The sequence below is a fragment of the Helicoverpa armigera genome, chromosome 19, assembly GCF_030705265.1.
Source record: "Helicoverpa armigera isolate CAAS_96S chromosome 19, ASM3070526v1, whole genome shotgun sequence".
Taxonomy (NCBI): domain Eukaryota; kingdom Metazoa; phylum Arthropoda; class Insecta; order Lepidoptera; family Noctuidae; genus Helicoverpa; species Helicoverpa armigera.
The window spans coordinates 9,371,288-9,377,287 of NC_087138.1; positions in this window are offsets into that span (position 1 = coordinate 9,371,288).

Consider the following 6,000-nt stretch of genomic DNA (forward strand, 5'->3'; position numbering starts at 1 on the left):
GCAAAGCGGGCAACACTGGATGCAACAACTTCACTCACTCGCTTGCTAAAAATGGCCGCCTGCTCGGTAGACGCGCGTACATTTTATTACATTAAAAATTCATGTCGACTACGAAAATTGTAACCGTAACCCTGAATACAAACCTTTTATTTATCAAGTGGAGTCAGATTTTCATTTATTAACATCCATAACCAAACACCTTGCTTTGTCCACACTCTGAACCTTTGCGTCCAGTCGGCGTTACAGCATATAGCCCCTAGCCCCAATTATAAATAAGGTTAAAAACATCGTGGAGTTTTGAAAACAAAGGATTCCAGGACTCTAGATTATTCGATAGGGCTTTGAGAGACTTAACTTAGAATTGGACGAAGTTCCTCAAGGACAACAACAACGCCAGCGGTAGAGCCAGTGCAACCAGAACCCGGCCCTAGTCACTCCATTTGGTTTGAGTTTGACCAAGAAGTGGTTAAACAAACACCTGACAACCCAACGGCAGCAGGAATCGTCGAACTAGACAAATACCTTCATGAGCCGCTTTTAAAGCGTACCGAAGACCCATTAAAATGGTGGCACGCTCGGAAGCACATATCCTCTGCTGTTTAATTATATTATAAAAAGGCACATCTTGTTGACACGTCTGTAAACAACTGAAAATAAGTAGGTTTACATGTAAATAATTCTGTAATTAATAACTAATCAAAAGATCACACAAATGCAACTTAATATTCCTAGAAATAACCCTACGTCATAGGTTGCCATTCCTAAGCCTGAAAAGTATGAAGGGAAATCGGTAGTCTATACACATTATTACTACAAATAAATATTTTATTTATTTATCTACCAATGTTGTATCTAGGAGACTCTGGTTACCCCCAACGCTCATGGCTAATGACTCTGATATCCAATGCTAGTCCTGATACTCCAGAAGCCAATTATACTGAAAAGCATATGAGAGCTAGAGTAGTCATCGAAAATACTTTCTCAAGGCTTAAAAATCGATGGCGTTATCTACCCAAGGATTGAGTATTACATTACAAGCCACTTAAATGCTCTCGCATAATTCTGGCATGCTCAGTGCTACATAATATAATGATTAATTTTGGAGTAGAAGACACAAACATTCTGGGTTGGTATTATTCGTTAACTTTATGTTTTCTGTCATGAAAATTAAGCTGATTTTACTTTAAATTATTTCTAGATCCGGAATTACCAGGGATAAGTGGTGGTGAATCTAATCAAAACAGCTACATAGAAAGAGAGGCCACAACGGATTTAATTAGCGGTCGAATATTAAGATATCAAATAATGAGTAGATTACAATATAAATACAATTACATGGTGTACAAAGAGACAAACATCAGTAGGGGTCTCGTCTAATGAATCCGAATATATGGCTTTATATGAAGCTGTTAAAGAAGCATTATGGCTTAAGTCTCTGGCAGAAAGCATAAACTTAAAAATGTATTTATAAGTTGGTATTCACTTTGTAATGTTGAATTGTAGACTAGATACTGAATTGTAAACTAACGAATGACTAAAAGTTAGGGATTAAAATTGTTGAGGGGGCGTGTTGGATTATATAACGCAAAAACTAATACCCCTAACTTTCGATAACATAGTTCTTTGTTCTATCTGTACAATCTACTGTTTATTTAACTCCATACACACTGCGTCACGAGATCATGTTAGTCGGACGTATTGCTTCTAAGTATTTAAAATATGTAATAAATATTTCATTATTAAATTAGTATATTTTTTATTTTTATCTTATACCTCCTATATCAAACCTCTATACTCATTCATAGATTGCAACTAATTCGAGTTATAATTCAAAAGTATTTTGAATGTCCGCTTGCATCATGAACATAAAAATAACACTGCTATACAAAAAAAATAAAAAAATCTGCGGCAGGGATTTTGTTAATGGTTTTTGTTAATACTCATATTAGACCTTCACGCTGCATGCTTATTTATTTTTGATTCACTCTGGTTATTGAGATAAACGGAACTAAGAAATAATTGAAAATTTCAAACTACCCTACAAACATTGTACGAGGGCGGGTCAATAAGTCCGTGACTTTTTGAATTTCTGACCTCTTTACTGAAAAAGCAACACTACTCCTGATAACAGGCATCTATCAGGTGACTCCTGACAAAAATTGAACTTGCTGCGTCAGTTAGATTGTGTTTTACAGCTATCTTTATCAGACTACCCAGTAATCTGAGGAAAAAATGGAACAAAGTGAATTTCGTGTGCTCATTAAGCATTATTTTTAGCGAAAAAAAAACCATTACCGAAACCAAGGCTAAGCTTGATAAATACTATGGGGACTCTGCACCATTGTTTTCAATCGTAAAAAAGTGGTTTACTGAATTTCGTTGTGGCCGTACAAGCACTGAAGATGCCGAACGCCCTGGACGCCCAGTTGAAGTCTCTTCACCCGAAAAAATCCACGGTATGGTGTTGGCCGACCGAAGATTGAAAGTGCAAGAGATTGTTGAAGCCATAGGGATCTCGCATGGCTCAGTGGTTTCAATTTTGAATGATCACTTGGCATGAGAAAGCTTTTCGGAAGATGGGTGCCGCGTTTGCTCACAGTCGACCACAAACGCAATCGTGTAACAACTTCACAGGAAGGTTTGGCGTTGTTTAATCGCAATATAGAGGAGTTTTTGCGCTGTTTTGTAACAGTGGACGAAACATGGATCCATCACAACACACCAGAGACCAAACAACAGTCAAAACAGTGGGTTTCTAATGTGTGTGTTCTAAACAGTGGGCCGATTTTGAGGACCTCGACAAATCCTATTTTTTGGAAGGGATAAAAAAATTTAAGAAGTGTTGGACAAAGTGTATAGAGCTCAAGGGGGACTAAGTTGAAAAATAAAATGATTTATTTATCAAAAAATCTGTGTTTTATTCCAAAAGTCACGGACTTATTGACCCGCCCTCGTAGTTCATTGATTTGTTTTCACTTACGTTTGTTATTTTTTCAGGGATTTATTTGCAACAACTTAACTTTATAGCTATCAGACCCTGAAGTTATCAGTTATAAATCGGTTGTTTTGTGTTAAAGTGCATTTTTCCTTTCAAAACAAAGTAAATAAGAGAAAATCCCAAAGGAAAAGTTTTTCATGATCTTCATTTATTTATTCTAGTTAAAGGTACCCCAAACTATTATTATTTTTGTGTATTTTTGTAAAGGTAAACAATAAAAATAAATTTTAAATACACCTTTTGGCCCATTTATTGAAGCATTTTATGGAAAATGTTAGAAGCGTTTATCTCAAAAACTGGAGTCAATTTGACCATTCTGGTATTTTTCCCGTTATCAGCACACTCGTCTTATACAAAATCTACTTCAAGTATGCCTTCCGCGAAATGACTGTATACCAGTGTAATCCATTGTAGTGCGGACCTAACAGATTACCCCTCCGCGCCCCTCTAGGGTAAGAAGCGCGCCAACGCGCTACCAAAAGAAAAAAAAGACAAAATTCCTAGTGAAAAAGTTCTGCGGTATCATTATTCTATTTTTTTAATTTTAAGCAGTGCGCAAAAAAAAACTAGTGGTCCAGAATCGTTAACAGAACATATCTGCATTATCAATAAAAACAATTTTTTCATGTAAAAATATGACGGATAAAAATCCGTCCTAAAAACAGCAAAATATGGACACTAACTATTCTTACGCGCTCCGAGTTGTGTTCGCGTTAGTAGTAACAGCGGGGGTAGAATCCGCAAGGGGCGAGGGCGGCAGGGAGGGTGCAAGCGCCGGACGGGGTGGCACCGCACTCGACAGTGACTCAGCGCACGCGCTATCGTGACGTCGTCGCTTATTTCCGGTATCCCGCGCAAACGCCGGCGCCGCGGTCACTGGGGCGCTCCGTATCGTTAATTATGTCGGACTACACAAATAGCGATTTTTTTTCAAATGGTGCGATTGACCTGCAAAGTGCGAAAATTTACGCGCTGCTCGTAGACTGTACGCGTTGGAGAGCATACCCAGACTTCGAACACAAAGAATAACAAATCCCAGGGTCCCCAATACAAAGACTATTTAAGCAGCTACCCAAAGGTTGCTCGACCATGGGCAGTTTCGTGTCCCGAGCCACGCGCAAGGGTCTGGCAGACCACGAATGGCGGTCGAGATGGAAGACCAAATTTTGGCTTTTTTCAAGCGAGATCCCAGAGCCAGTACCCACGATGCAGCACGTCGCTTTGGTGTCAGCCATTATGCAGTATGGAAGCTGCTTAACACTTCCGGACTCCACCCATACCACTTTCAACCCGTCCAGTAAATCCATGACCCAGACCCAGCATCACATCGAGACTTATGCGAGTAGCTTCTAAGTCACGCCAACATCTTGTGGACGGATGAAGCACTCTTCACACATGTAGGACTGTACAACGTGCACAACGAGCATTGGTGGTCGTTTAATAACCCACATTTGGTGCGAGAGACGTATCACCAAGTGCGTTTTAGTGCCAAAGTGTGGGGCGGCATAATTAAAAATACAATACACAAAATACAACAAAATTATTTGTTCGAATGACAAATTCAGTGAAATTAATACGAGTTTGCCAAAAATTTTATTGGATATATCGGATTTGCTTTTATACCCCTCAAATTTAGTTTATCAGAACTTACCATCGGTCTAACCGATCGTGTGTGAAAAGGTGTCCCGAGGTTTTTCAATAAAATCAATTCTTATGTCGCAGACAATCCTCCTTGCACAGCTAAATTTAGCGTGTGTGCGCAACAACCTAAATGTTTCCAACATAAATCTATTGTTGAAGGACGTCACAAGTCCCGAGAACCATATATTACTTAACTGTATAGAACCGAAAGGGATTGAAATTTATAACAGTTTTGGAGAACATGAAAATGAGACGTTAGAAGAAGTTATAAAAAAATCTCAGAATACTTTGCGCCGAGAAAATCATTAATCATTGTATGAAACGAGTTCTTTACAGCTACGCAAGGGACGCGGACAAGTGCCACAGGACCGCACAGTGACATAATGCATAAATGAAGTGCTACTAACATAGTTTTAAGTTTTTATTTACTAACAATTTTGTATTAATATATGTATGCCAGTTTTAAGGTATTTATCTATGGGCCTTTGATGCCTGACAATAAAGATGATTTGATTTGATAAAATGAATAAAATAAAATATCTAATCTGTTGATTAAATGACTTTTTATCTTTTTTATTTACCTAAAAAAGCGTCTTTTTCTTCTAGAAATAGTTGTGACAGCGATGATGAAATCGATTTATTCACAAGACAAGCAAATAGTATTCTCAAAAAACTTCCCTCTTATTTACAAATTAAAGCTATGAAGGAGCTCTTTGAAACACTTAAAAAATATAGATGATTGCAGAATCCTCATTGTGGGATAATGTATGCATTCTCCAAATAGTCCATCATCGTTTACTGCAGAAACCAGAAAGTACTGAATTGCCGTACCTCGTAATGAATCTAACTGCAGCCAATACTAAAAAATCCAAGTGGAAAAGGAAAACGACTCATCATCGTTCACATAGGTAATGTTTAATTTTAATACAATACTAACATAACATTCCGCCTGGATTCTCTTGGTTAGGGCAGTGGTATTTAAAAGTATACATAATTAATTTGTTCACAGGCTCAAACACAGGCTTTCTGGAAGGAGGCGAATTTATTTTTGAAGCAAAGAAGAGCGATGAGGACTGTCATTCTGAGATGGATTCATACAACTTAGAGAAATGGTTTAGTCAAATTCTATTGAAATTAGATGCTAACTCTGTTATTTGTCATGGACAATGCATCAAACCACTCAAGGAGAAAAGAAAAGATTCCTACATCATCAAAAAAAAAAGTGAATTGCAGGCATGGCAGAAAGAGAAAAACATTTTGATGAATCAAAGTAAAAGCACAGCTACTTTTAAAAATAAAACAAGTAAAAGATATGTACCAAACATATATTGTTGATGAAATGGCCCACGAAAAGGGTCATA